This window comes from Amphiura filiformis, chromosome 7 (assembly GCF_039555335.1).
Source record: "Amphiura filiformis chromosome 7, Afil_fr2py, whole genome shotgun sequence".
Lineage (NCBI taxonomy): Eukaryota > Metazoa > Echinodermata > Ophiuroidea > Amphilepidida > Amphiuridae > Amphiura > Amphiura filiformis.
The window spans coordinates 16,006,118-16,030,784 of NC_092634.1; the positions used below are offsets into that span (position 1 = coordinate 16,006,118).

The following is a 24,667-nucleotide window of genomic DNA, read 5'->3' on the forward strand; positions in this document are numbered from 1 at the left end:
TTTTGACGGCTGGGGATATCTAGCGGGTACGCATGCAGTGCCCAAAATTGGTGAAACCACGATTGGGTATCAGATTTGCTGTATATCGTGGAATGTACTGAAATGTGTGATCAGAAATCCGATTTTCATTTTCTACAGAATTGCTTTATGGAAAAGTATGAAATAAATTTGGTTGACTTTGTCAATTTTGGGTCCCGATAAGGACACATTTGGACTTTCACACCCATAACAGAACACGAAGGTCAAAGAAAGAAAGTATTTATATGAAACAGATGATAATCGTTTACGCTTTAACTTGTCCGCATAAAAGTCCATCTCCGGTCCATTTACAATAACATTTGGTCACATCTTCTTTTTTTATTTTCTCCATTTTCCATGAATCGTTCTTTTTTGACAGTCCCGGAAGGATAAACGCGACTGTCAAAATTGCCTTGAATCTGACAATAGGATATAAATTAACTTTGTCCTTTGTGGGTCCCTAAAGAGAAACACATTAACTTCTCACACCCTTAACAGTACGCATCCGTCTCCCGGATCGGGAGTCCCGGTACATCCACAATAATATATGGTAACTTCTTTTTCCCCACATTTTCCACAAATCGTTCTCTTCTGACAGTTCCGGAAGAATTCAACACGATTCTGGACAGCTATACTAGTGAAGGGTATCGCGTTCTTGCGTTAGCATGGAAACCATTAACAGATGATGGAACCTCTTATCATAAAATTACAAGGTACATAATCAGACATGATTCATGATATCTTACACCCGAAATGCAATATCCATCATTACCACAATTTCCAGTCATGTTATGATAATAATACTATTCAAATGTGATTGATGCTGTGTGATGATTAGTATATATAAAACGAAATACATAATTATTTCATACAATTTTGATAAAATTGTACGAGTGATAAAACAATATTCAGATAGCAATGTTCTGTTATACAAGAAATGAATAGTATATTTTAATTGTTATTGATAACATTCTCGGTTACTTATTGTTTTCCTTTTCAGGGATGAGTTAGAAAGTGATCTTACATTTCTTGGTATTCTAATCTGGCAGAATAAACTCAAACCAGAAAGTTTACCAACGATCAATGAGCTACAGAAATCAAATCTACGAACTATCATGATAACAGGTATTACAAAATTGAAAATTGTGATCAAATGCCTGAAGATGATTTTATATTGAAAAAATCGTGTTGACAATAATGTAGAGATGAAAAAGCTTTTGATGATAATGACGACGACGGTGATGACAATAATGATGACGATGATGATAACAATGATACTGTTGATGGCGATAACGACGACGATGTTGATGTTTTCTCATTGTATAATGCTAAACGTTAGTTTTGATGATGATGATAATGTTGATGATAATGCTGATTATGATGATGATGCTGCTGCTGCTGCTGCTGCTGCTGCTGATGATGATGATGATAATGATGATAATGATGATGATGATGATGATGATGATGATAATGATGATGATGATGATGATGATGATGATGATGATGATAATGATGATGATGATGATGATGATGATGATGATGATGATGATGATGATGATGATGATGACATTGTTGGATAATCATTTCTACCTAGGTGACAATATTCTGACTGCTATTAGTGTTGCCGGTCAATGCGGTATGGTCTCTCCAGATGATACAGTTATACAAATCAATATAGCAACTGAAAAACACTTGGCGATGGATCCATCGAAGGATCCATTGGAATATAAGAAAATTTTCAGAGATGTCACCAATCTTAATGCTGGAATGTCTACAAGTGAACCTGACTGTCAGGTAATGAATTTGTTATGATTGCAGTTTTTGCTAATTTGTTGTTGTTGTTGGCTTTTAGTGGCCATTTAAAGTTATAATAATTATGTAAGCAGAAATGTGTCAGAAATGATTCTGCATCTGATTTACCTAACATCAATGCCGGTTTTATTATGACCATGGACAATGCTTGTCTGTGCAAATGCAATATGTCTTCTTCTTTTCTCGTGTTATCAACCCTGTTCATTTATCCAAAGGAAACGACTGTTCAATCTTGTTCTCTTACCTGACAGGGAAATCTCATTGGGAAACACATCTCAGACAGACCGGCACGAGAACATTATGCATTAGATGGGAAAACATTTGCTCATATTGCAGAACACTGTCCACATGAACTACCGACGGTAGGTGACACAGTTACTTCCTCTTAATTAAGTGACTTTTTCTCATAAATAAGCTTATGTTAAAGATATAAAATTTGTTCAATATTTATGCCAGGGGGAATGGAAGATTTGAGGAGAGAATGATATTCGTGAACTTTTGTGGGTCTTGAGGGGAATTTTGTTTCTATTTGCACCATGAGGGGGATCTTAAGTTTTAAATGGAGAAAATTAGAAAGCAAGAAGGAAATCCGATACATTAAGAAGAAGAAGCGCAGTGATTTATAGTGCTCTACGCACAGGCACAACGTCTAGACGTTGATCCACAAGCCTCAGCACACTTTACAGTATGTCATTTTATGACCATACCCCTGATATTGAACGGTCCCTATAATATCAATTACTTTTACAGATTGCTTTGAAGGGCACAATCTTTGCACGTATGGCACCCGATCAAAAGCAGGAGCTTGTAGAAACCCTTCAAGAATTGGAATACTGCGTGGGCATGTGTGGTGACAGGGCCAATGACTGTGGTGCGCTGAAAACCGCGCATGCAGGGATCTCGTTATCGGAAGCCGAAGCATCAGTGGCTTCACCATTTACATCAAGATACCAAACATCACATGTGTACCCATTCTTATCAAGTATGAAAATAGAATGATGAATAGAATGAATAGAATAGAATAGAATAGAATAGAATGAATAAAAATGAAATGTGCGACGCAACACCACTAAATTGCAAGAGAGTAACTTGTGCAACTTAAGTAAATTTTGCGTGTATCTAAAATTATTTGCAAAATTTCTGTATAATAACTAACACCATTATTGTTGTATTTATAACCTGCATCATCATCATCATCATCAGCAGCAGCAGCAGCAGCAGCAGCAGCAGCAGCAGCAGTAGCATCAACATCCTTTATCGCCATTATTGTCCTTCAATCGTGGCTCTCCCTCATCAAAGACATCACATTTACTTTATAGGGAACCATAGTGAATTTGATTTAAGGACAACATAATTTACCGACGTTCTATTTTTCTTACAGAGAGGGTCGGTCTGCCTTGGTAACATCATTTGGATTGTTCAAGTACATAGCAATGTATACATACGTCATGTACGCTAGTGTGTGCATCATTAAATGGGTGAGTAAGGGACGGCTTCACTGAACTCAACCACCGGTTGCCCGCCAGTTCCGCCCGGTTCTGCCCGGTTCCGTCGGGTTGGAGCCAGTTTCTATTGTTATAATTATTAAAAGTGATTGGCAACTATATCAGCAAACACAACATGTTTTCGAAACATTTTCAACAAGGCACACAAATCTTTCAAAAACAAGTCTAAATGTTGGGTTGAGTTACAATAATTACAAAGGTTATCATGGTTATAAAACGTTTTATTAACGTACGTTTTACAAACAAGTTGCCACATTTTTGCAAAGGTTTGCCAAAAATGGTTTACAATAACATTTACCAAAAAAATCATGTTTTTGATATGGAAATGGAATGTTTTAAAAGTGGTCCTCCTCTATTAATAACTTTGGCAGTTAAAGTTGAGGACGTTTTATAACCGAAAAATAGTTGTAACTAGTGGCAAATGGTGGTCATAGACCACAAACCTAGGTGGGGCATGTTGGTGTTGTGGAGGTATCTGACTCCTGCAAAATGTTCCAAAAATGTTCCCCTAATCATGAAGTTTGTTGTTACCGAGTTTTGAGTCCTGTACTCCTTACAGATGTCCAGGAAAATGCAATTCTAAGATTTGACCCCAGATGACCTTTGACCTGACCCCTGCAAGATGTTCCATAATTCCCCCCTGGTCATGAGGTTTGTTGTCAACGAGTTGAGCCCTGTACCTCTTACAGATTTCCAGATAACGCAATTCTAAGATTTGGCCCCAGAATGATGTCCTTTGATATGACCCCTGCAAAATGTTCCAACAATGCCAACATGTTCCCCTGGTCATGAGGTTGTCACCGAGATTGAGCCCCGTACCCCTTACAGATGTCCAGATATTGAAATTTGAAGATTTGACCCCAACTGACCTTTGACCTGACCCCTGCAAAATGTTCCAAAATGTTACTCTTGTCATCAAGTTTATTGTCACTGAGTTTGAGCCCCGTACCCCTTACATATGGCCAGAAAATGCAGCATTTCTAAGATTTGACCTCTGCATGATCTATGACCTGACCCCTGCAAAATGTTCCCCTGGTTGTGAGGTTTGGTGTCACTGAGTTTGAGCCCCATATACCCCTTATGGGGCTATCATTTTCTTCGGAAGGAGGGTCCCAAATATACAGAGGGGGTCATAAATTTTCGGAAAGAAAAATGGGGGGGGGCATAAAATATTTGATGACCAAAATGTAGGAGTCACAAGATGACCAAAAAATAACAAAAAATAATAATGACTGCCCTCATCATGCTATCATTTTCTTCGGATGGGAGGGGGTCCCATATTTAAAAAAAGTCAGTTTCAAGTTTGGTAGAGATCGGCGCAAGTGCCTGGCGCAAGTGCCTGGCACTAGGGCTTGACGAATAATAGGTCACACCCCTCATTGACTTGGGGGGGGGGGGCACTTAACACAAATTGCCATACGGGTATGTTCCCCCGAAAAGACCCCCCTTTTTGGATTTCGCAGCTCCGAAAGACCCCTATATTTGACCAAAATAGAGCTCCGAAAGACCCTTGATTTTGATAGTTTCAGCACTAAAATTCCCCCAAACTTGCTCATTCCTCATATTTCTAGGTTTTTTTTCATGCGATTTTCAACCAGAAAGCCAAGAGAGACCCTTGGTTTTGACTGTTCGCAGCTTCATAAGTCCACATTTTTACTTGTTCACAGCTCCAAAATACCCCCTTTTTACCGGTCGTACGCCGTCAGCTCCCAAAGACCCACCACCTCAAAATTGCGGGGAAACATATCCAGCAACCATTTTTTTTTATGTGCCCCCCCCTCCCGGGTCTTAATAATTTAGACCAGGGAAGTGACATAGACCTATAATGGATTTTCATTGATAGGCTTATTAAGTATATTGTTTAGGTAGACTATAAGCGTGACTTCCAATATGATTGGGTACCTTTAAAACATATTTGGGTTTTTTTTCTTGCTCAAAACAAATTACTGCTGACAATTCTAGCAGCAATTTGTTCTTCTCAGTGTTTTTTAATACTTTTTCAACATTTTACTACTAATTTCACCGCATCAGATTTTATCCCTTTGCATCTCCATTATTTGCCCATCAACAGGAGCTCAGTGGCAAAGATACTAGAACATACCCACCTACTATTAAAATGCAAAAATATTAAGAAAGTCTTTCCCTTCGATGAGGGTATAAACACATTTTCCAAGTGAAAACTACTCCATGCCATTATTTTCACACCAAAGACCCTGGGTCTAGATCGTTCATGACATAGAAACAAGCCTTGTCAATAGTAAGGTCATTGTACCCTGGCTGGATTAGCCAATATTTTAAACCTCAATGCTATTTGTCCCTGTCCCATAAAATGGGTACAAATTCAATAAAAATCCCTTTAAAAGGGAGAGCTTGGCCTTGGAATACCCAAAGTGAATGAAATATATCAAAAAATAAATACATTGTACAAAGAACATACTACACTACAGGAACTCATATTGCAGTAGGCCTATATTCGGTTATATGAAACGATCTGATCCAATCAGTCCAAGTCAGCCGGGGGGGGGGGTCTTCGAAAAAAATTACGGGGATGTGCCACGCAGACGGATGCTGACTTTCTCTATACCTACTTTTTGCTGTTTTTGCCACCCATCAGTATAAAATTTTTTCACAAAAAGCACCCAAATTTGCCCTAATTGGGCGCTGAAAACCCACCCATCGATATACCAAAATTGCTGAAAGGTACCCCAAAACCGTGGCACATCCCCGTACACATTTAACCCCCTCCGGGAAGTCAGTACTGGCCCTTAATTTACACGCCTGCTCCAACAGCAACTACCATCTAGGAGTACCTGACCTAGATGCATTATTACCTTCCTACCTATAGGCAATATATACCTACCTATAAACATAGACCATAGTCTAGATGGTCTGTGCTATGAATACCGCAAACCTATACCTACATGTATACAATCTACTACCAACCATAGATAGTGAAGGAATGTACCAACCTACAACCTAAATACCCACCTACCTATAAAACAGTAGCTATCCATTCTCCCAAACGTCAAACATGACTGACAAACACCACATATTAAATCAAGAATTTTGCAGTAACATAGACCATGGAAGTAAAACACATGAATAGACTGTGGTATTACACTCTCTTATACCATGTATACTGTGATGCGAAAGTTCATTAACCACCAAAATATTGTTCTTGGTCAATTGTTCCATGTCCAAGGACAATATAATAATTATTGGAATTTTATCTTGGAAACGAAGCAAGTTCCATGTTATATGGTACACCTGTCAACAGTCATTAAAACTCATCATCCTCCAGGTCAAAAAACAATCACTACTGAGCACTGCTTTATGAGGGAAACAAGGTTACCTGGGAGGTTACTATTTCATCCCTGGGTTAACATGGTCAAGCCAAAGAGTTCACTGCTGAATATATAGCTAAGTGAATTAAGTCATGGGGGAGTGAGGCTACTCTTTAGCCTCCTGCAAACCCACAACTTAAATTTTAAGCATTATCCTACAACATTGTTTTACTGAGGATAAAGCAAATGCATGTTAACAAGACTAGTTTCCTACTTCAGGTCAAAGGTCGAGGTCGCAAACGAATGATAATATTGCTTGGCTTGTAAGCCAAGCAAAAAAGACATACTACAAGTATGCCTGCAAAGCCGCGATTTGTTAGCAAATATGTGCAATTTTGGAAAAGACATCATTAAATTTTAGAAACCAAATCAAAAACCAATCTACAAATGTTTGGGGCACTGACTGAAAAGCTATTGAAGTAGTCTACAGGAAAGAACAAATACTTGCAACAAGTTATTTTGTCCTTATTTTCAGAGAGCTGGACCACAGCACATATTCCAAACTGTAAAATTGCTTGAATTGGCTCAACAATTTGAGCATCGTCATGATAATAGCTGCTGCAAACAAACATCAGATGTTAGATATGTTAAAGAATTACAAAAACAAATTCCACTTTCCTCATAGCAGCTATCCCAGAGGTGCCATCAGTTATTTATGGTTTCTTCACAAGTCCCACCGAGACTGCCCACAATATTAACCCTCACAGGTTCTAACACACACTATTACCACAGAGGAACAGCCTCTAGTAAACAAAGGCAAAACAAGTTTCCATGACATCAACTTGGGTTTCATACTTTAACCCTCAATAGAAATTTTACCTAGCAAGTCAAATGTGTACACACAATTTTGTTTGGGGTCTCTAGAGACCCAAACGATATGTGATGCGATCAAGCAAAATCAGTCGGAACTCGGACATAATAAATTTCAGTTTCTTACAGGACAGTAAAAAGCATTTACAAAGCTGGATCATGCAGAAAGCCCCATTGAAATTGAACATACAGTTCCAAAGATATGAGCAATTAAAGAGCTTACAAAACAAAAGGAAACGAAAGGAAATATTTCCTTTGTTTGGCTATATCTCAAAATCAATATTTCAGAGTTCTGACTGATTTTGCTTGATCGCATCACATATAATGATTTATAATATTCCTTATATAGCCTGACCAATTGACCCCTTTTAAGCAACTCAAATGTGACATTCCATAGGCAGAACTGAGAACATGGAATACCAAATATATAACTTTGTGACCTCCAGTTACAGAGTATGAGTTTTTTGTACCCAAATTTGTCAAAGGTTATTCAATGAATATATTGGGGTTCAAGAACTGGGCCCTGATAGATGAGTCTCTGTTGCCAGCGGAAGAACAACGACTGATTTTTAAACCCACCTAGGTAATAAATATATTTGTTGATGCATAGAGAGAGATAGGGACAGACAGTGGGGGAGAGAATGCAACTAGAGGATAAAATAGTTTTCAGTGATATTTCAGTTGATTTTTAACAATCAATAAATTAATCAAGTGATCTCATTTTGTGTGTTATTTTCTTTTAGTTTGGTATATATCCAACGAATAACATGTTCACGTATTGGGACGTAGCGCTTGCAACTCCGGTTGTGTTATTGAGTTTGTATTCAATTTTCTTGTTACATTGTTCATTTTAAAGTTTTCTTTTAAAATATTCCAATGATTTGGAATCCACTAAAATATGCAATTGTGTAACGTAAACGTATAATTAAAATATTAAACAAAAACACATTTCATTATTTCTGTGATTTCTTTTGTTGATATTAATATATGTTATAACTACGAGAAAAACAAAAATAATTTACTACTTCTTGTAATTTTTTCTTAAATTGTTTTGATTCAATTATACCTAACTGACCATATATGTTGGCTTTTGTTTTAATAGTGGGCAGGAGTGGTCCTCATGACAAAATTGCTACCAAGAAACCATCGACACGATTGATAAGGGCGCCTACTATATTTTCTGTGATATTCCATGTTGTCATCCTGACGATCAGCCAGGCCGCAGTCGTATTTATTGTACGAGGTGAAAACTGGTATGACATATAATTTTTGTTGGTTTTTTAAATGTACCGGATCATGGGTTTTCTGTTAGTACGGTTTCTTGATAATACAAAGTATAAATTATTTTTACCGATGCATATCGTTACGAGTGTGACAGACTGCTGTATCTTAATTCGTCTCTTTGTTGCACATGAATTCTCTTGAATTAGCAAACATGGGGTTAGCGCTTTAGTGCAGCCAGAGGGCAGCATGTCGATTACCCATCAACCACTTAGCCTTGGTAAGTCAAATGAGGGGAAATGGCGGCCATGGTTGACGGTATACGGGGATGTGCCACGGTTTTGGGGGTACCGTTTCAGCGATTTTGGTATATCGATGGGTGGGTTTTCAGTGGAGACCAATGCGCCCAAATTTGGGCATAAGTGCCCCTTAAGCGTCCAATTAGGGCAAATTTGGGTGCTTTTTGGGTGTTTTGGTGAATGAAAAATTGGTATGCTGATGGGTGGCAAAAACAGCAAAACGTAGGTATAGAGAAAGTCAGCATCCGAAAGTCTGCGTGGCACATCCCCGTACAAAATGTTTAAAGACCCCCCCTCCCCGGGATGGCGGCATACAACATGACATGGGTTAGTTACCAGCGCAGTGCCGCGTGATCCATCACCTGTTCGCTAATTGCATAATATGTTATACATTTCATTAATAAGACCTCTGTAATTCGTTTTGTCTGCACTCTTGACATTGCTTATACCATAGATTAATAAACACACAGATCGGCATGCCTGTAACCTCTTCGTGTACTCGAATTCAGCTGACGCCGGTACAGCGTTGCCGACATCGCTCATCTTCTTCGCTTAGTTTCTTTTGTTTACGCTCGCGCTATTTGAGCTATTTTTGAGTTTGCTCACGCGGTACCTGACTTAGCATCGATCCCCATAGGCAACATGCCATGACTCCGCGGTATGGCTTGTCCACGATCTAATTCATGCCCCTCCGGGAAACATTGGCCCAATTCTACCCAGGACAATTATATGCATGCAGTGTCACTGGAGTCGGAATAAATAGTAGTGAAATTACCGTAGATCTCATTAGATTTTTCGAGTAAAATTTGACCCGATTCTGTACACGATTTTAGGTCAAATTAGAACGGGCTCAGTTTCTCTGATGCGATTTCCTCGAACAGTGCATTAGTGGGGAGCTCGCGTGTCTGCGAAGCAGCCACCGAGTCCACCGGTTGACTGGAGCTGGAGTCGAATTCACCTTTTCGGTAAACCGGGATTCGACCGCCATCTCAGGTATGGAGCAAAAATTGGGAGTATTCGATTTCCCTCGGAATGCGCTCGAGGCATTTGTTGTCATGCAAGCGCGACATGGATGATGGGCGAATTTGAGAAACGCACATGATGCGACCTGCACGCGAGTACCAAGACTCTTCAAATGAGACGCAGAATTGTTTTCGTTCGTCCCCGCGAACCGTCGACAAGGACCTAAGGACCCGAGTATCCCCAATTTTCTCCCCATAGCTGACGGCGCGATTGTACGTGGCGGTATCAGTTGTTTGATGGCATGGAAAACTGTATTCATTTTTAATCTAAGTTGAGTACTGATGGCCCTATTTATATTAAATATTGTTTGCACCTTTACAAGGGATAGGCACATGTATAATGACATTGAATTATCAGAAAAATGAGTAACAAATAGCAAGGAAATTTCTAAAAAGTCTTATCATGAAATGAAAGGAGTAAGGAATTGTTGGGCTGAATTAAACTTAATGTATATATAAATAGCGCCCTCAATTAACACACAAATATACAATTTAAAGAATAAAAATTACCACACAACGGCAGAAAAAGATGAAAAATTTGGTAAAGAAATAAACAAGAGAAAAGAAAAATCTATGTTAAAAATGGCTGAAAATACATTTGTATTTTAGTATGATATAATGTTGGTATTGTCTAGGTCTTGAATTGATTGGAAATGAGCCACTGATCACGGGCCACTGGGCCTCTGATCTAGACCTGTATATCTTTGTTCTCCTTTTTATTGAATAAAAGTGATGTAAGATTGATTTGTTAGAAAAATGTATAAATGATCACATCTGACAACCGTGATAGGAGTCCCGGTCCTCCTTCTCTAATTCTGTGGGTAAACCCCGCAAGCCTTTGACGATGCATGTAATGTTGGCACGTCGATGAGCAACATATTCAAATGCGTAGTAACGATATTCGCTAAACGACATACAGACCGGCGCGCCGCGTGACGTCAAATGACGACATCTCTTAAAGGCTTATGGGACACAGTGACGTAGCGTCGGTCATCATATTGGGGGGGGGGGCACGTGTCCCCGGCACGTGTCCCCGTGCCCCTATGACGCTACGCCACTGACGGGACATACCGAACATGCAAATTGGTTATTGCTGGGGATGGTTTGTCCCATTCAGCACGGAATCAGTGGTTATAGTACAAATTTGACTCGGAAAATCTGATGAGACCTTATTTAATCATGTTAACTAGGAATCTAGTCAAATCTACTGGGTATTTTCGTTGTCTTAATAATATACTATATTGTGTTTAGTGTATTTTATGGTATTGATTTTATAGGGATGCATCGTTTTTCAGGCTTCACTTCAGAAGTACAGAAGTATATTATCTGATCTTAACTGAAATGTTAGGTGCTAAGTGTTTATCTTAAATTTTACAGCAAAACTTTATGAATATATGCCATTGTTAAGTTTTTGTTCTATTCTTTTTATAGTTCTTTCATTTTCATTTCCAACCCGCTTCAGGTATACCAAAGTCGATGTCAGTGAAAACCAATTTAAGCAAAATTGGGAGTCAACTTGCGTCTTTTTGGTAGCAAATTTTCAATACGTAATATATGGTGTGCTGTTTACTCCGGGCCGTCCTTATCGACAACCAATTTGGAAAAATCGTAAGTTTTTTTTGTAATGTACATGCAAAGCGCATGTGGCTACCAATGTATGCGTATTTTGCGTCCATTATTTAGGGTAATGCAGTATCCTTTACACAAAAATTATGTATCCGATGCAAAAAAAACCGCAAATAGTGGGCGAGGCGCAACCGAACCCACTCTATTAAGGTTAGCAACTATTTTAAACTGTTGCGATTTGGTAGTTCACAGCATCTTGGGAATGGTAGTGAGCTTTGGCAAAAATTGCATTAATCATTTCATAGCGAGTTTGTAGAAGCATTTAAATATCACAGATATACTTTTGTAGGTTCTGTAGTTCTTGAGTTATGTTGTAATGAGGACTGAAACAACAACACTTGTAAAATGTACATTACTCATTAACAACAATAAATCAAGCAAGTTTTCAAAGTATATGATTTGTAGAATGAACTTTTGCAAAATGTTAAAGTGTTATTTTCAGTATTGATTTTTTGGCTGCTTCGACCAACAATACCGCATCTCCCTTTAAACGTTTTTTGCCGATAAACATTATTCAAGATCGCGCACTGTTAACCTCCCACATTTGGTACAATTGTGCACTTTTTGATACAAGCATATAACGTACATGGTCCAAAGTTTATGGAGGCATCCACAGATATGAAGACATTCTGGATTTGACCCCTAGTGTACCCAGGGATAAAAAATTATACCTTTTCTTGATTCTCATGTCAAGACAAACATTTTGCCACAATTTTCATCCAAATCGGAGCAAGTTGAAACCAAAAATGTGCCGTTTTGACCCAAAACTGATGTTTTTGTACAATTACTCTGTAACGATAGATCATAGATAGCACAAACTATAAATTTCTGAAATCCTTGAGATCAGACGAATAATTAGATGTTTCATTCAACATGATTTGAGAAATTTTAATTTTCACCCCTGTTGACCTTTCGTGACCTCTGGCGGTCACTAGGGGTCAAATCGAAAATGCTTCCACATCTTAAAATAAACTTAAAGCCGTGAACTGCATGTGTGCAGGTTATGATACGTCTATCAGAAATAGCCTTCACTCTCCAGGAGATAGTGGTATAAAAGTGGTTTAAATAATGGCTTCGGCTACGCTGCGCCTCACCCGTTATTTACGTTTTTACTGCCTCGGACACTTTATGTGTGCAAGGATACTACAGTACATTACCCTTGATTTCTTAAATATATTTAGTTCCTTCCTTTATCTTTACCAACAGCTCTGTATCTGATCTATCTCATTTGTGCGACGCTTCTGTGTTTGTTTTTGTTGCTGGCACCGATAGAAAAGATGGAAAAATATTTGTGGGGAGTAAGTATTGAGGACCGGTTGCCAGATTTGTTATAATTATTCTTTTTGCTTGAAATATTCAACAAGTTCAACCATCAGTTCAACCATTAGGACTGATGTCATCTTATTCATATGTCGAAATGCCAAGAAGGTATGATCCCCAAGTGGTGTCAAATGAAAGAGAAAAACAAGTAAAGAGTATAATAAAAAATAATTTCCCCACCGGGGGTGACACTGCTCATAAGACCTGGGTCAATATTCATATTTGGGGTCCTTTTCAAAATCCCCAAAAGGTATGTGTGTCAAATGAAAGAAAAAAAATGAAGAATATATAATTTGACACTCATAAGACCTGTGTCAAGGTATGACCCCCGAGTGGCGTCAAATGAAACGATAAAAAAGGAAAGGACATGAAAAATAATTACCCTACCCGAGGGTGACACTCCTCATCACACTATGGTCAATATTCCTATTTTGGGTCCTTTTCATATCTCGAAATCCCAAGAAGATATGACCCACCCCCGGTGACAGTGGTATACCACAATATACTGCCAAAGCCCCATGGTTCGACTATGGTGCGGTAGTTGCTTAAATAATATGATTTTGATAACCGTGTGCAAGACCAGGTAGGTGACCATGGTGATCATGTCTTGTCAGTTATGTCACCTGTCCTGTCTCATTTGTATACTTTGACTGTCACGTTATTTTTATTTATTTATTTATTTATTTATTTATTTATTTATTTATTTATTTATTTATTTATTTATTTATTTATTTATTTATTTACTTATTTATTTATTTATTTATTTATTTTTGCTCCGATTTGTTTCAGGTACAATACATTCCTGAATTTAAGTTCCGTGTGATGTTGCTCCTTTTGGTTTTGGCAAACACTGTAGTCAGCTTTGTAGTGGAGGTAAGTGTTTACTATTACATTGCTTTATTCGCTTCAACAATGTACTTGTAACCGTTAAAGGTTTAAACTTGGTCTTTCAATTATTCCTTGAACGTGCGTGCGCAAAAAGTGTATTTTAGTTCCAAAGATAGATGGTGTTAGAAGACTGGTATGCATTGTATTGATAATTCTTATATAAAGTCTTTGAATACATGTATAGTTTTCTTTCCTCCTTATTTCATTCTTTTGATTTTCTTGTTTTCAGTTTCTTGTTCTTCCCATTGAACGCTTTCAAAAGTTTTTGCGGTGCTGGAGGAAAGAAAGTCAGCCAAAGTTTGAAACAATGCAATTAGATATACAGATGAACGCAATACATATCCCGGACAGTGTAGTATAAATGTGACAAGCGATTTCGGTAATTAAGAACAGAGTACATTGTAGGTAAAATCTGGCAAGATGTCGCTTCCGGATTCATTCAGTATTTCAACGGCGACGAAATGTATCGTCGGTGGGTCCTATAAAATTTATTGATAACAAACAAAGATCGTTTGAACCTATCTTAGAAGTGTAAGTATTGAAAAGGTAAAAAATATATACAAATAAACAATAAACAATAAAAACAAAACAAAACAAAAAAAATCACAAGAACTTTCGATCGGGCAAATTTGTGGGAGGATTGCGTTATTATTGTGTCCCGTGTTGAGTTAGTCTCGGATCTAGCCGATTTGTGCTCCTTCATTGTTTAGTGACGAAGGAGCGCAAATCGGCTTGAACCGCGGCCGGCTGAACTAGAGTTGAGTCCGATATATTTACCCTTTCACTCTGTTTCTGAATTACCGAGTCGGCTTTATGTTTAATATTAGTCTAAATTGAATAGATTCTATAATGTATCCATCATCAATTTTCACATTGTTTCGTGTTTTTCAAATAGTGACACAATTTTGTACTACATTTTACTTTTGTCAAGCAAATCATGTTGCGAAAGATATTTCTGAGTTATGAGCTTCATATTGTTTTAATGTTTTCAACTATTAAGTTTTCTTTTTTATATATCACCGTTTGATAGGATTTTTACTTAAAAAACATAAAAACTGATTAAAAGCTCTTGATCAGTAGGCACAATTGACTCTCACAAACAGTTCTCGTTTGCTTGATCGAATAACACGTATCTGTTGTTTATATCATTATGTAGTTAGTGGTATTAAGACATTTTGAAGATTACTTTGCGGGAATAAGCTTGATTTTATGAATTCAACTTTATATTAACTCTGCTCCAATTTGGGAGCTATGAGAAAAGGGATTATTTGAGGAAGAATTAAAATCTATATATCCCCTATAGAAGACATTACCTCAATCTTCTGCAGGGAATGTGAATTTCAAATGGAGTCACTTGAATGGATGGCTCCATTAGAAGTCTACAACTTTTGTGTGGGATTAAGGTCATGTCTACCTAGCTCTGGTCTACCATAGGGGCGTATGGATTTCAACCGGAAAAGCCCATTGTTATTTGTGACCCGTTACAGCGAAAGGTACCTTATGTCGCCTGCTACATGTACCTTATGTCGTCTGTTATATATATCTTATCCACAATGCTGGCAGTAAATATCAAAGAGTCCAAAAGTGGCGGCCACTTTAAATTGTCCCCAAGTCAACGAGGTTCATGAATACCCTCTAATTGTTAATGGTTGGCTACATACCTAGACAAAATACAATGCTTTTGTTTCATATAGGGCTTAGTCAGGCGAACGAAGACTAGAGCTAGGGTTATTGGTTAGTTTAAGACCTGTTTGGCACTAGCAAAATGAGATATATAAGGTACTTTTTTGTTTGCTGTAACGGGTCACATTTGTATCTATACTAGCTTCCATAAAAGAACGGATCTATCTTGCTCTTATCAAAGCGCGCGCCTTGTGAATCAACAGAACGAAGCTTTGACGTGTTATCGGCCAATCAGATTCTGTTGTTACAATTGCGGGATGATTGAATCAATCAATCAGCGTTCCACAAACAAAAGTAAGTGGTCCGTTATTCTCTAAAAGGTAATGTAGTAGACATCATTTTGTTATAAAGAAAATGAAAAAATCGAGTGACCAAACTCCACTGTCTGTCAAATTGGCCATATTGAAGTAGCTGCTGCAGTTTACAGCGGGCCAACCTAAATGATCTAAAAATGGGTTTGGTAAGTGCATAATAATTCAGGTTTTTTTGTTAGTGAGAAGGTACCTAAAAGACTCCAAATAATAGCTAGACCTACATGCAACTACCTACCTCGTTACAATTCGCTTGATATTATGTTAACAAACTATTCAATCTTAGAAAAGGAGTTCTTGGCTGTCCTGTATGTTTGAAAACATCTGCAATACTTTCTGTAGAACGCATCATCCTTTTCCAGATTGATGTTATACGGTAGTTGTTATGAGAGTAATGCCGTATTTATTTCATTACCCGCACAGGGCGCTTATATGGGGTCTGGGCAGTTAATGGAGTGAATACGGTACACGTTTTATGGGCAAGGTGGCTAGAATGCGAACAATTGTTCAAACCTTTATTTATGACTGTACATTATGTGACTATTATTATATAGATGTAAAATGCCTTTTGAAATACTAGAGATTGCGATTTCCAAACGTACGTATCGAACGTACGTGGAATCTATTCAAAATCACTCTCCTGTGACGGGATTTTCAATCCACGTACGTTCGATGCTACGTTTGGAAATCGCAATCTCTCTACTATATATAAATGAAGTAGCGACGATAACGCACTCACTTCGTGTGAAATAAGACTATAACATAGTGGAACAAAGTAGTCATAGTATTTAGCAGGTAAATCATCTGATGCATTTAAATTGTTATTGTAGCTGTACATTGTAATAATAGAGAAACCAGCTGTAGATTGCAATTTGCTTGATTCATTAACGGTAATAACTCCATGAAATGCCCCAACGAGTCTCTGTTTGCCCATCACTAATAAAAAAGTAATTAAAAAAGACAATAACCGAGGTATCCAAAAACTAATAGTGCACTCAACCCCATAGATTTTTAAAAAAATGTTGTTAACCCTAGAACTACGAAGAGTTTCAAGATCTACTGATTTTTACTTGTTAGGTAGGTGAAAATAGTCATTTCCTTTAATATTGAGCAGACAATTTGGTGAAAATCGCATTTTTGTAGAATTTTTAGCCGAAAATCAATTTAAACTATACTTTTGTACATAGCAGAATTTTCCAAATTGGCATTGTCACCATCATATTATGACGTCATAGCTACATTATGTGGGGCATGTTTGTCCCTATTTGGGGATCACTGGATAGCTATACATTAGTACCATATATAACGGTATATGACGTTTATAATTGAGAATTAAGGGGGAGGGGGTCGCAACAACCCCTCTCTTCGTAGTTCGTGTTACAAAATATGGCTCAGTAGTTCTAGGGTTAAGTATTATGTTCCCCTTGCATTTCTTTTTGACAGGCTTAATAAAGAAAGGAATATTTATCTGTCCAGGGGGTGCGGAATTGTCAAAAAGTAGGCTTCACACCTCCTAAAGAAGCCTTTGTGCGTGGATCTATTTTGAAAAGTGGTTCATTTGTTAATTAATTTTCCTTCTAATTTGGTCCGCTTTAAATATTGTTAACCTGTTTTTGAGCTGCAAAGTGGACTTATTTTGTATTTATGGGTGGTGCCAGTTGCGACCGCATCCCGCCCCTTGCGTACAGGCTTATGACCAAGATATGGAGTCAGTTGAATCCGATGACCTTATTTAGTCCAGCTATCCAGACCTGAGACCATTAGTTGTCATAATGACATTATGTAACAGTGTCATACTAGAAGAAGGTTTTGGTCAGTGTTTGGTTGAATGAATTCATTAATTACTACCGCATATTTTTAGTTACCAGTAGATGTCAGCAAAATATAACATATTTTAATGGCATCTGTAACGTACTGTGATGTACGGAGAGCTCTTTGTGTCATACAGATTACGATCAATAAAAATGAACACACTGACGATCGATGAGTGTATGGACGTCCTTTATTTACAGTATTATGGGGGACAGGTAAATGGCGAGTTAAAAATGGGCGAGTTAGATGAAAGCGAGTTAGAATGGCGAGTTACCCCTTGTAGAGATTAAAGAATGACCCCTGCTGAGAATACGACAAGTCCAGCTGGCGAGTTACAATTTCACAGCAAGTCCTGCCGGCGAGTTCAGATTTTTACAGCAAGTCCCGCCGGTGAGTTACGACAAGTCCAATAAGCGAGCTAAGTCCAATTGGCAAGTTACTATTTATAATATTCAAAATTATACTGTAACTCGTTTACAGGACTTGATGGTGTTGTTGTATCATGCCTATGGGACTTGTTGGTGTTGTCGTAACACCCTTGAGGGACTCGTTGGTGTTGTCGTAACTCGCTTGTGGGACTTGATGGCTTTGTTGTAACTCGCCTTTAGCTTACATCGTGGGGGGGGTAATTAACAAAAACCTAATCTCTGTAGGGGTAACTCGCCTTTTTAAGTCGCTTTTCTTCAACTCGCCTTTTTTAACTCGCCTAGTTACAGCTCCCATTGTAAGGCTATGAAATAATGTCATTCACTTTTTATTATTATCTTTTATATCAAAATAAAGATTGTTACCTAATACCAGAAAAAATTCTTGTGAGGAACCTCTGCTAATTGCTTCCTTGAGACAGTAGTGTTCGCGCGTGATGTGATACACACGGTGCATCTTTAGGGCACAGGTCACGTATCGCCGCATCGCGAGCTTCAGATGCACCGCCTAGATCGCGCGTGTATACACGCCTAAACCATTTTGCTACGCATCAACCTACGCAATTGCTTGATCTTAGAGCGGTTATATAATTATAATTTGATGCAATAAGGTGATTACAATTGCGTCCGCACAATGGCTCTTAGAATAAACATGCATAACGACTCTGAAATTTCGGACGCACCGATGGCGAAAAACCTCGTCTTTTAGCTTCAATTTGGAATGAAAATTGAATGGAATACCTGGTGCCAGAAATTGAGAAATTATGTAGGTAGTTAGATGTCTAAAGTAACATTCCGTAATCAAGATATCGATAATAATTATAACAAAACGATTTTTTTGTCATGCAAGATTCTCCAAAATGTCCTCCAAAAAGGAACTTCTTAAATTTAATCAGTAATGCATTTGGTTCTGATAAATGGTGACATTATTTTTTGATCGGTTTGTAGCACAATACAAAAAAGAGAAAGCAATCTCTCGAAAAGAAAGAACGGAATGAAAAACGTGATATTTTATACGGTACACAAATTTGAAAAACAAATAACATGGAACACGTTTTTGATCTTGTGAACAAGGTGCGTAAAAAGGATATAAAGGAAAGATTTTCAAACGGATGCTGAAAATTTGTATAAACATACAAAAATAATGTAAAGCTACAACGCACCAACATTTCTCTCAATAGGATATTTAATTGCTGAGAAAATTACATTTTAGAGAACAAGTTTATACGTCTTTATATGTTCTTTTCGAGCCCTTAAACAACTATATTAAACTGTTGCGATTTGGTAGTTCACAGCATCTTGCGAATGGTAGTGAGCTTTGGCAAAAATTGCATTGATCAATTCAAATATCACATAATAATTATATACTTTTGTAGGTCGTGTGGTTCTTGAGTTATGTTGTAAGAGGGCTGAAAGAACAACACTTTTATAAAACGTACATAACTCATTAACAACAATAAATCAAGCAAGATTTCAAAGTAAATGATTTGTAGAAGGAACTTTTGCAAAACATCAAAGTGTTATTTTTCAATAATATATTGATTTTGACAATGAAAATCGCTAAAATGACTTACACTATTCGTGCGTCCATCCCTTGCACACATTTTATAGCGGAAACAAATTTGACTTAAATACCACCTTGCCTGCGGCTATTTTCCTTGAGTGTTTGGTGGCAGGTAGTGGTGAAGCCAAGCGATTTATTTATTTTTCCTCTTGCAAAAATGTTCCATAAAAATATTTTATATGACAAAAATCATTTTTTGCCTACACTTTGTACATGTATAATAATACATATTATTTCGCCGTGCATGGAACCCAAGCTCCCAGCTGCACTGTTTATACAAGATTTTCTATGCCCTACAATATTATTTATCGAGCACAACAAATTGTTGCTGAACTTACTGTATAATATTAGTTGTAATGTACATATAGCTAGATTTTCTTTGCAAGGACGCACTTACATTAATTAGCACTTAGCTCTTATTAGTCGAGTTGACATTTCTCGAACCTTGCAATAGTTGGTACTATGAAGTTTTTTTTCTTGATTTGTGATCCCAAGGGGTCCCTGAGCAAAATTAGCTTAGTTGCCAAATTGGCAACTTTGAGCAACTCTTGTAATTTGCATAAATCCAATATGGCCGCCGTCGGCCATTTTGAATATATAGCTTTTGAGCCCCTTGACCAAAATTAATATGTGATACATCATTTTAAGGGTTATTTGGTACGAGGAATCCATTTTGGGGGTTGTTCGCTTCAAAGGTTGCTATCAGCTCAAATCCAAGATGGCTGCCATCCGCCATCTTGAAAATATAATTTTTGAACCCCTTGGCCAAAACTAATGTATAATATGTGACTGGACGCGGCGAATCAGCCGTAAAGTCGGCCCCGGTCAATTTTGTTTTATTTCGTGTTTAGAAAATATATACCATAAGCTTTAAAATGGTATATCATTTGACTTCAAACGATATCCAAAAGCGGGGTTATGATTTGTTGAACTCTGTTCCTTCGACAAAATTGTATTTTTTATCGGTTCTACATGTGTCTCTTTTTCTACATTTCTGGTAATAAATATCCAACAGTCATAATTGGCGGTCATTTCAAATCATCCCCAAGTCAACGAGGTTTAGAAATATCCTCTCATTGTTCATTGTTGATTATACATACCTAGACAAAATACAATGCTTTGTTATCTACCACTTGAACAGGATTTAGCCAAAGCAAACAAAGACAAGAACTATTCTATAGAAATAGGTAGAAGCTTATTATCCTCTTCAGCAGTAGTATTATTGATTGATTTAAACAGCGTTTGATAAGATACTTGTCGCAACGAATTGATACACCTATGAATACGACCTTCACATACATTTTACACTTTAACTCAGAATATAATGTGCCGAGTTTACGGCTGATTCGCCGCGTCCACTCACATATATCATTTTAAGGGTTTTCTTGTATGAGGAATCCATTTATGGGGTTGCTGTTCTCCTCAAAGGACGGGATCAATTCAAATCCAAGATGGCTGCCATCCGCCATCTTGAAACTATAACTTTTGAACCCCTTGGCCAAAACTGATATACAATATGTCATTTTAAGGGTTTTCTGCTATGAGGAATCCATTTCTGGGTTGCTGTCCTCCTCAAAGGTCGAGATCAATTCAAATCCAAGATGTCTGCCTTCCGCCATCTTTTTAACCCCTTGGCCAAAGCTAATGTACAATATCATTTCAGGGGTTGTCTGCATTGAGGAATTCATTTATGGGTTTCTTATCCGGTCTTAAAAGGTCTAGATCCGCTAGATGGATATGGAGTCCAGCTCAAGAACACAGCCTGGTAACCTGTGAACCCTTTGCCCCGAAGTACATCCCTTGTATAGTACCTATACTGGAGATGCGCACACTTAATGCTGAGGACATAGCTGACCTCGTTTGCCGACACCATAATGGATATTGGAATGATTTCTCTGCTGATCAGATTGGTAAAGGAGCTCTTAAAGGCATGACGTTATCTCCAGAATTAGTCTCGGAATGGGTCGATGCCTTTACTATTACTGTCCATGTTTCAGAGAGGGTAGACACAATTTATTCTGATACTACAACAGCCCATCCTGCTCAGAAGCACAAAGAGGAGTTGGATCACCGACGAAAACTGGATGCCAAAGATCGAAAGTATTAGGAAAGTACCCTCATCCACTAGAAGACACTCGTCCTCATCTGTATAATCCTGTCGGTGGACAAATTGCATCTACTGATGTGAATGTAGCAGATTCTCTCACAATTGGAGACCAGATGGAAGCGGAATTCATAGCTTGTCTTCCAGATGGATTCTACAATGCTATCAGTAGCCCGATGCGCAAACGCAAAAAAGCAAGAGGAAACAAGATCAAGCCCATGAACTTAGAGACAATTTTCCTCCGGTTGATAATGGTTAGTGAACGGCGTCAGGTGGATCTTAGGTCTATGTTCAACTATGAGCTCTGTGCTGTGCCTTCATCCCAAATTGATGAATTCGGTTGCCTTCGCAAAAAACCCAAGTCAGATATTGTCAAACGTCTTGGTGTGATCGAGATCTCGCCCAAAATGATGTCGACACTGTCATCGTGGATGTATCACAGCTGTTGTACCATGTTATGTGGCCTTATGGTGGAAGTCCCTCAGATCTGATTGCCTCCATGCAAGCTCGCATAGATCGCTATCCAGACAGAGCAAGAAAATACTTGTCTTCGACAGGGCATCTCTGTCAAAGATCATGAGAGGTTGCGTAGGGCTGACAAGGCTGTCATAGAGTATGAAATCGCTATTACTAGTACTCTACCAGAGAGAGAGGCTGTAATGAAGAGCATGAACAACAAGGAGAAGTTGGGAATTGTGTTAAGTACCTTCAACTTGGGAGAGAATGTGATAAGAGTCACAATGATGGAGAATATGAGCACGACGAGGCAGACATTACCATTGTGTCCTATGTTCTTGGTGCTGCCAACTCTGGACAGAACACAATAAAGATCCTCTGTGATGATACAGATGTGTTTGTCCTACTGGTCTACTGGGTGTATTGGGCAAAGCTACAATGCAAGGTGCAAATGGAACGATGGGATGGATCAATCCTGAATATCAATGCCACATGTGCCACCTTGGGACCCAAGTCTCTCCAGCTGCTTGGAATGCATGCTCTTAGTGGTTGTGACACAACTTCATACCCATTCTACAAAACCAAGACAAGTGTGCTGAATACTTTACTTGCCGGAGACTTCCCAGGTTTGGCGAATGCGCTTGGTGAAGTTAGCTCCACCACAGAAGATGTCATAGAGTCCGCCTATTGACATGGTATGGTCAACCACCCTTTACACCCTTTACCAAGAAAAAGACAACACCCAAAATTATGGCACTACCACCGATATCTGTCATGTACTTCGTGCTCATCTGCAGGTGATGCTGTGGAAGTCTGCAAATCAGCAAGCCCCCCTGAGGAGTCAGCAGATATCACAAAGTTTGGCTGGCAGATCAAGGATGACACCCCTGTGCCTGTCATTGCTCAAGTGGATCCAGCACCACCTGAACTGATGGACATCATCCGATGTCATAGTAAAGCACGAGAAAGAAAGTGCGGGACCGAGGCGTGCAGCTGTCACAAGGAGCATCTCACATGTACCTCATTTTGCAAATGTGATGAAGACATGTGCTGCAATCCTTACACCAAAAGAGGGACTGAAGACGCTACGAATGAAGGAAATGATGACGACGAGACTGAAGAGTGAAGAGGAGAATGATGAGGACGAGACTGAACGGAGGAGAATGATGAGGGCGAAACTGAAGAGGAGAATGATGAGGACAAGACTGGATTTGAGCTGATCCCGATCTTTTAAGAGACTAATAACGTTAGAAATGGATTCCTCGCACCAAAAAACCCTTGAAATGATATATTGCACATTAATTTTGGGCAAGGGGCTCAAAAGTTGCATTTTCAAGATGGTCGATGGCGGCCATCTTGGATTTGAGCGGATCCCGACCTTTTAAGAGAATAGTAACTCCAGAAATGGATTCATTGCCCCAAAAAACCCTTGAAATGATAAATTGCACATTAATTTTGGGCAAGGGGCCCAAAAGTTGTATTTTCAAGATGGCAGATGGCAGCCATATTGGATTTATGTAAATTACGAGAGTTGCCCAAAGTTGCCAATTTGGCAATTAAGCTAAATTTGCTCAGGGACCCCTTGAGACCACAAATCAAGAAAAAAACTTCATAGTACCAACTATTGCAAGGTTGGTGTACAGGGCCTATGTGGGTGTCAACTGAACTATATAGTGTTTATACAAGATTGTTGTGCTCGATATTTCTTTGCCTTACAATAATATTTATCGAGCACAACTGTTGTTGAACTTACTGTACCGTAAAAACTCGATAGTTAGCATAATAGCATAATTATGGGCTTACTATCAAGCGCTTTTAAAAACATGAAATTGTACCAAAGTCCGGCGCTTTACAAACTGAGCAAATGGGATTGAGACACACATTGGCAGGTTTGCTTGTTCGTATAACTATGTGCATCGACGATTTGGTCAAAACCCGTTACACTTTTGTGGATGAGGCTCTTCATGTTTGCATGTTCTAAAAGCGCTCCACAGTTAGCACATTATGCTAACTATCGAGTTTTTACTGCGGTATTATATTAGCAGTATATTGTACATATAATTAGATTTTCTTAATTTTGCAAGGATGCACTTACATTATAACACAGCGGCATCGCGTAAGATATGTTGGTACTTATTTTGGTATCCTTGGATTGAGAAAACCCATAGCTATCTATTGATACCAAATACTTAACAGCGTGAGGCATTTAATATAGAAATTCAGAAAGGGGCTTTACCTTCTCCCCGTTGCTAAAGCATGTAATAAGACAAGGTAAAAATTATTGACTCTCCTTGACTTCGCCTTCGAAATCTGGTCAAAGCTCTGGACCAATTTTCAATTTAGTATTAAACAACACTTCTTGATACTGAACTAAACTGTTTGGATATTTTAACTAATTACTTGCTGTGGTTAAGGAATAATTGTGACAATTGACCATACAGTTCTTG

General features: G+C 38.3%; 1 pseudogene; it reads left to right on the forward strand.

Annotated features, from left to right (window-relative positions):
* LOC140156802 (polyamine-transporting ATPase 13A3-like) overlaps positions 1 to 17,968 on the forward strand; it is a 46,684-nt pseudogene extending 28,716 nt beyond the window's left edge.
* Positions 17,969 to 24,667: the final 6,699 nt, after the last annotated feature.